Raw genomic sequence first — 8390 nt, 5'->3', positions numbered from 1 at the left:
GTGTGCTTGGATGGATTGGGGAGGGTGTTCGGGACTGCTTCTTTGAGTCCCAATCCCCCGGCTCTTAGACCCCAGCGTCTAGAAGAACCAGGGGCGTTTCCCCAACCCCATCGCAAGCCTGTCTCCGCCCGGGACGCGCTCTCAACAAGGCAAATCCTGCGTCTCAGGCTCCTGCAGGCGCCCACATCCAAACTGAAGACCTGCGACCTGCCTTGGGCTGGGATCTGGGTCACCCTGTAAGCACCCCATGCGGCCTCCAGGGGGAGCGCGTCAGTTTCTATCTGTCCTGAGGCTAGTAGGCTTTCTCTACTTTGGACGAGCCTCCTTTAAGATGTTTGCCCACCTCAGACCCACCAAAATTCTAATCACATCCTTTCTTACTCTCTTTATTCTCCTCCTTAGGAGAGGTGCTCCTTTGGGGTGGGAGCTGCGTAACGAAGGGGACTTCATTTATTCAACATCTACTGATCTTCTACTGGGTGGCAGGTCTGAAGCAAGATGGCACTGATAGAAAAATGAGTTGAAAAACTTGGTGCTGGCCCTCAAGGAAGGAAGGTCAAATAAGTACACAAGTATTTATAACACAAGGTCTTAGCATGTCCCATAAGACTTGGGTCAGTAGTGGTTTATTGCATTTCTCAAGTTTTTATTTATTTTTTTTAAGCAATGAGATTAGAACATATATACAATTGTTTCCTGTTTTTCCACTTAGCATTTTCATTTAGGCGCTTACCCATATAATTAAAATCTATTAATAAATTTTATCTGGTATAAAACAATTAGTTCTGAAGCTCTCTGTCTCACCAGTTAGATCATAATCTTCAAATGCATCTTTGAATCACCACCCTCTACCACAAGGGCTGGCATATAACGGCTGCTGATTATGTGCCGAACTTAAAAAGTTTACTGGTGAAATGGAGTGTGGGGAATTGAGAGAGGAAGCCCAGAATTCAGACTGGGAAGTCCCGTCTGACACTAAATAGCTATGCGCTGGGCCTCAGCCTCTTCATCAGTAAATTGAGAAGGTTGCACTGGAGGAGTTCTACCGTCTGTACTTCTCAAACATTTTGGGGGATTCTAGCACTGCATCAATCCAGGAGGATTTAGTGTGGACGCAGGTCTGATTCCTCTAATTCCGTCAGCACCCCTATTGACATCACATAAAGCCAACTTCAATGCTCTCACATTTTCAGGGGCCCCTTCCTGAGCCTTTTGCCCCAAGCCATCTTTTTTCCCCCAGTTTTACTGAGATGTAATTGACATGTAATATTGTGTAAATTTAAGACGTACAATGTGATGATTTGTTACACATAGAGCGAAATGTTTACCACACAAGGTTAGTTAATACATCCTTTACTTCACATAATTACCATTTTTTAATTGTTTTTATGGTGAGAACATTAAAGCTTTACGTTCAGAGTAACGTTCACAATACAATATTGTTAACTATAGTCATCAAGCTGTGCATTGGACCCCTGAAACTTACTCATCTTATAACTGAAAGTTTGTGCCCTTTGACCAACTTCTCCCCATTTCCCGCATCCCTCACCGCATTGAGTATTCCTGGCTCTCTTTTCAAATACTAGTTGACTATATATGTGTTGGTTTATTTCTGGGCTCTTGATTCTGTTCCATTGGTATATGCATCTGTTTTTGCTGTATAGATATTTAACTAGATTGGTTAAATTTATTTCTAAGTATTTTATTATTTTAGATGTTATTGTAAATGGGATATTTTATTTAATTTTGTTTTCAGATAGTTCATTGTTTGTGTATAGAAACACAACAGATTTATGTAGGTTGATCTTGTATCCTGAAACTTTAGGATAGTTTATTAGGTCTAAGGGTTTTTTGAAGTCTGGAATTTGCTCTATACTGTACTACTCTATACAAGATAATGTCATCAGCACACAGAGACAATTTTACTTCTTCCCTTCTGATTCAGATGTCCTTTTTCTTTTCTTGTGCCTAATTACTCTAGCTAAGACTTCCAGTAGTATTCCAAACAAGAGTGGTAACAGCCTTTATTATTTATTGCTGTGGGCCTTTATGATGTTGAGGTATGTTCCTTCTATACCCAATTTTTTGAGAGTTTTTATCATGGAAGGATGTTGAATTTTGTTAAATGCTTTTTCTGCATCTATTGGAGTGATCGTATGATTATTGTCTTTCTATTAATGTAGTGTATCACGTTTATTGATTTGCATATGTTGAACCATCCTTGCCTTCCAGGGATAAATCTCCCTTGATCATGATGTATGATCCTTTTAATGTGCTCTTGAACTCAGTTGGCAAATATTTTATTGAGAATTTTTACATCTATATTCATTAAGGACATTTACCTGTAGTTTTCTTGTGATATCCTTATCTGGCTTTGGCATCAGGGTAATGCTAGCCTTGTAAAATGAGTTTAGGGGTGTTCTCTCCTCTTCAGTTTTTCTGAAGAGTTTGAGAAGAATTGGCATTAATTTTTAACGTGTTTAGCAAAATTCACCTGTGAAGCCATCTGGTCCTAGGCTTTTCGTTGTTGGAGGGGATTTAAATGCTGATCCAATCTCCTTACTTGTTATTGGTCTGTTCAGATTTTCTATTTCTTCATGATTCAGACTTGGTAGGTTGTATATTTCTAGGAATTTATCCATTTCTTCTAGGTTGTCCAATTTGTTGGCATATAACTGTTCATAATACTCTCTTATGATCCTTTGTATTTCTGTGGTATCAGTTGTAATGTCTCCTTTTTCATTCTGATTTTATTTGAGTCTTCTCTCTTTTTTCTTGGTAAGTCTAGCTAAAAGTTTGTCAGTTTTGTTTATCTTTTCAAAAACCCAACCTTAGTTTGATTAAAATTTTCTATTTTTTTCTAGTCTCTATTTCATTTATTTCTACTTTGTTATTTTCTTCCTTCTACTAATTTTGGGCTTAGTTTGTTCTCATTTTTATAGTTCCTTGAGGTATAAAGTTAAGTTTGCTTGAGAGCTTTCTTTTTTCTAAATGTAGGTATTTATTGCTATAAACATTCCTCTTAGCACTGCTTTTGCTGGATCCCATAGGTTTGGGTATGTTGAGTTCTTATTTTCATTTGCTTCAATATATTTTTGACTTCCTTTAATTTCAACTTTGACCTATTTGTTGTTCAGAAGTGTGTTGTTTAATTTCCACATATTTGTAAATTTTCCAGTTTTCCTCCTGTTATCGATTATCCCCCCGCCACATGTTTTTGATGTCACAATATACATTTTTATATTATGTATCCATTAACAAATTACTGTAGCTATAAGTTATCTTTAGTTCTTTTGTCTTTCAACCTTTATACTAGACCTAAGTGGTTAACTCATCACCATATTACAGTATTAGAGTATTTTGAATCTGGTAATTCAGATGTGTGTTGTTATTTCTGTATGTTGTCATGTTTCTAGTTGCCAGTCTTTCATTTCAACATTTCTTGTAAGGCAGGTCTAGGGTTAATGAAGTCTCTCAGGTTTTGTTTGTTTGCAAAAGTCGTTATCTTGTGTTCACTTCTCAAGGACAATTTTGTTGAGTATTCTTGGTTGGCAGTTTCTTTCTTTCTTTTTTTTTTTTTTTTTTTTTGCAGTACGCGGGCCTCTCACTGTTGTGGCCTCTCCCGTTGCGGAGCACAGGCTCTGAATGTGCAGGCTCAGCGGCCATGGCTCACGAGCCCAGCTGCTCCGCGGCACGTGGGATCCTTCCGGACCGGGGCACGAACCCATGTCCCCTGCATAGGCAGGCGGACTCTCAACCACTACGCCACCAGGGAAGCCAAGGCAGTTTCTTTCTTTTAGCACTTAAAATATCATCCCATTCTCTCCTGCTCTGCAAAGTCTCTGATAAGAAATCTGCTGAGAGCCAAGTGCAGAGGTGTGCACTGGCGCCAGCCCCAGGGGGGCATGGTAGCTCATCGGTTCAGGCCACTGGGGTCCACAGAATTGACTTGGTAAGCACTACAAGAGGTCTTAAGAGGCTGCAAGGAGTCTTAAGAGGTTGTTTCGCTCCCCAGCAGCATCTCCAGGTCCAGCAGCTAGGGACCAGGGCAAGTACGGGTAGTGGCCAGAGCCAGTGATACACACACACTTGGCTGTGGGGGACCAGCTGTAGGCACCTGTGTAGTGGCAGGGGGGTTGGTTGCAAATGTACACGTAGTGGTGGGGGCCAAGGCAGGCAGCAAGGGCCGGGGCCAATTACTGGCCCACTGGCAGCTGTGGAGGCCCTGGCTGTCGGCGTGCGTGACTGTGGCTGCTGGCTCTTGTCATGGGCACACGGCAGTAGAAGGTGGTGATGGAGGTTGGGCCCGGAGCATGCAGGTGCACTGGCTGCCTGTGAGCATAGTGCAAGCATGTGACGGAAAGACAAGGCCAGATCTGGGCCCACCAGCAGCTGCAGGGGCTCTGACTTTGGGCGTGCTTTTCCATGTCTCACCGTCTGCCCCCATGCGTGCGCATGACAGTGAAGTCTGGTGATGGATTGCATGCGAATGCACAGCTAGAGGGGCTAGCCTTGAGCACGCACACAGTGGTACTGGTCGGTCTCTGGGATCCAGGCTGGTGTCTTGTATTCTGGCAGCCAGAGAGGCCTGCAGTGGCTGTCGGTGTGGCTCCGGGGCTCTGGCAGGATTTGGGGGGTGATGAGCAGGGAGAGACTCAGGTAGCTGGTGTCAGCAAACAGGAACACCTGTGGGACGACAGCCAGTGAAATCTGCAGGAGGTCCATGGTGGCCATGCTGGCGGTTGGTTACTTCAGTGGTGAAAACTGTTGGGTTTATCAGCAAAGCAGGTCACCGAGAACGAGGATCACGCCCACTGGGTGGCTGCCACCGGTAGCCCCTGCTTTGCTCCCTTGTTCCTAGCCGTCTCTAATTGTCTCAGCTCTGTGTTCCCTGGGCAGGGTGAACCCAAAGCAGAACCTTCATGGGGTGATCTGAAGGGCTGGGGAAAATGGTAGCTCACCTCACTCTTCCTTCCCCTATGAAGGCAACTCTTTGTAGCTTGGTGTGGGCAACGGTCAGCCATGAGAGCAGGCTGCAGACATGCCAGGCATGCCGCCGCTGCCCGAAGGGACTGTCCCTACTTGTTCCCCTCCTTGTTCCATCCCATGGGAGATAAATCACCAGGGCCCAGAGATCAGAAAGAATGTAAACTGAGACAAGCAAAGCTGTCTCCCCGCTGCACATGCAGGTTATTTTTGATGATTCTGGCTTTATGGCTTTTCTCCCAGGGAAGTTAACCTTGAGCCCAGACAGTCTGCAGATAATATAAACCACCGTCTGACAGCCTTCCTTTTTCTAGTCTATATAATCTGCAACTGTAGCACAATAAAATTTGCCTTGCAACCATCAGTTGTCTTGGTCCTTCTGACCCCATTCGTCGGTGCTACTTCAGTTCCTTACCCCTTCCCTTCTGACCCTGGGTGGTGAGATCCCCTTTCTCCGGCTGGTCCGCGGCAGCTTGGGTGTTCCCCTCCTTGTGCTAAGAGCTGCCACCTTGCATGTGTGTGCATGTGGGGGAGCGCAGGGGGGAAGCAACAAAGCAGACACAATGAAGCTGTCTTCCTTCCCTTTCGGGGTGGTTATTTTCAGGGGTTTTGTTCCACTGTTTCGCTGTTCCGTTTTCTTAAGTGGACTCCAGAGCTCCTCCAGATCTGTTTTTGTTCACTGATATCCGTCCTGATCTCTGTGTGGGTGCAGAGGCTGGAGCCTCCTGTGCTGCCATCTTGGTGACATGACTCCCCATCTACCGCAAGCCCCCTTGTGCTCTATCTCTGCATCTGATCAAGGTTGTCTTAGCATCAACTGGAAACTTTTAAAAAATTAATTAACCAATTTATTCATTAATTTCTAGCTTTACCTCATCTGGCCCTGATGCGTGATAAATACTACTTCCCTGCTTTCAGGATTCTGGCTTCTCTGTATCGGAATTTCTTCTCCTGGCTTCACCCAGTCCCTCAGGTTTTCTGTAGCCTTGGGTGAGCCATTCAGACACCTACCTATACCCAACTATCTCACAAAAAGGTCCTTTGCCAACCCCTCAAGTTCCCCATTCTGGTCCTGTTACAATGATCCTTCAATTTTCCAGTGCTCGTCAACCAGTTTTCTTTGTGAGAATGAGCACCTCATACAATATGAGTGACTCCTACCATTTCAGAAAATGCACTGTAGGGAATGCTGTTGTCAGTTTAAAATAAAACATGAATAATGAAGTTTCTAGGCTTCTTTCCCCAACATTCCTAGGCTTGGTCTCTTAGTGTTGTGACTATCATGACCAGAGATTTTATCCAATTACTTTCAATACAGCCCAAGCCCTCCGTTAATGCAGGAGTAGAATTCATAACTACCTACCCTGTGTGGGGCCTCTAGGTTATGGGCTCGTTGTTATACCACTCCAAAAATAGACCAAGAGTCCTGGACACATCTCTTGTCACATTTCAGGTCATTAGGGATATTGTGACTTTGGGAGAAGTCCTGGCCATGATTAAGGCTGTATCTCTTAACTTCTTTTTTTTTTTTCCCTAAACTTGATTTCCCAAGGGACTCAGATCAAAATAGAAGAGCTCCCTTTCTGAGGCTAAATCTTATTTGTCATGGAAATGTACTTGGAAAGTTTTAGCCATGGAAAGACAGGAAGAGGAGATGTTTCATGGTTTATCTATGGTCAGGTCTAAGCGATGACTCAGCCTTGTAGAAGGGGAATGACTTGCTGTGGCTGGAATCACCCCTGTTAACTTTTAACCCCAAAGTTTGATCAAAACCCTTTACTTATTAGGTAGTACAGATATGGATCTCTGTGTTTAAAACCCAGGGCCTCTTGACTAACAAGACAGAGAAAATTAAGCAAATGTGATGATAAGAAAAATTAGAAGATAAGGTGACATTTACCCTCAGATTAGATTTAGTCTGAAAGGAGCCACCTGTGATCAGCTAATTTGAGGAACGGCTTCTGGCTCTCCACAAACTTACAGAATCCTTGACTTTCTCCGTCTTTCTCTGTGGCCCGAGGAGAAGCAATGATGTATCCCCAAAAGAAATCTGGCAGTTGTGTCCCCAGGTGTGGCCCTTCTCCATTTGGACCTGGTCTCTCTGATAAGTGGTGTTGATCTCTCCCTCCTGTGTGCCCGCACTGGACCTGGATCCTTGTCACACTCTTCTGGGATTATTTGTTCCCATGTCTCTTTCTCAGACCGGACTGTGAGAAACTCAAGAGCATCAAAACTTCTCTATCTCCAGCACCAAGTATAGTACCCAGAGTTTTGATATTCAGTGTTAACTGAGAAAATGAAAAGGCCTCCAAAGGGGACCAGAATTAAGAGATTCTCTCCCATGCCATGGGTGAATTAGAGAGTAGAGAAGACTATCAGAAGAAACCAGATTCCCCACAGAAATAACTAAGACTTAACCTAGAACCATCACAAATAAGTATAAATAAAAAACCTGAAGAGGACCTGGACTCCAGGGAATGCAGCTAGGATACAAACACGGAGCCCCAACCAGAAAGTCTCCCAGAGACAGGATTTCATAGGGCCTTGCTGGCAAATAGAGAACCTTGTAAAGCTGAATTTATAAGAATGTAGATTGAGGCTAATGGAGCAGAATCACTTATACTCCAAGCCTGGAAGCTCATGATACCTTTTTGTATATTATTATTACTTTCTCTTTTGGTTCTGGAAATAGTGATAAATACTACAAGACATGAGCAAGGCTTCAGTAAAGATCTTTAACAGGGTCAAAATGATCCTGGGCAAACGGTACTTTCTAACATGTATCCAGTCAGGAAGAATAAAGGCTGTTCTCTGAATGAGGCACTGAGTCCATCTTAGGCTCGTAACAACACTACCCTCTGTGGAAGTGTTTTGGGGGTTGACTGAAGTTGGAAGCTGAACACTGCCACTTATTAGCTATGTGATTTTGTCAAGCCATTTAACCTCTCTTTGCCTCTGTTCCCTATTTGAAAATTTGGCATGACAAAAACTTGCCTGGAAGAGTGGTTCTGAGGCATAAATGTGAAAATGTATGTGAATGTCCTTAGCTGTGACCTGGTCCATGATAGGTGCTCAGTAAACAGATTCCAACTCCACAGATCCAGAGAAGTGGTCCCGGAATAGAGTATAGTGGGTGACAAATGGCAGAGGTCATGACCTCACTCCCAGGTGTAACTGGAAGCTGATTTCTTTTTTTATTTTATTTTATTTATTTATTTTTAACATCTTTATTGGAGTATAATTGCTTTACAATGGTGTGTTAGTTTCTGCTTTACAACAAAATGAATCAGTTATATATATACATATGTTCCCATATCTCTTCCCTCTTGCGTCTCCCTCCCTCCCACCCTCCCTATCCCACCCCTCCAGGCGGTCACAAAGCACCGAGCTGATCTCCCTGTGCT

The sequence above is a fragment of the Stenella coeruleoalba genome (assembly GCF_951394435.1).
Source record: "Stenella coeruleoalba genome assembly, chromosome: 12".
NCBI lineage: Eukaryota > Metazoa > Chordata > Mammalia > Artiodactyla > Delphinidae > Stenella > Stenella coeruleoalba.
Note: the sequence above shows the minus strand (reverse complement) of the source record.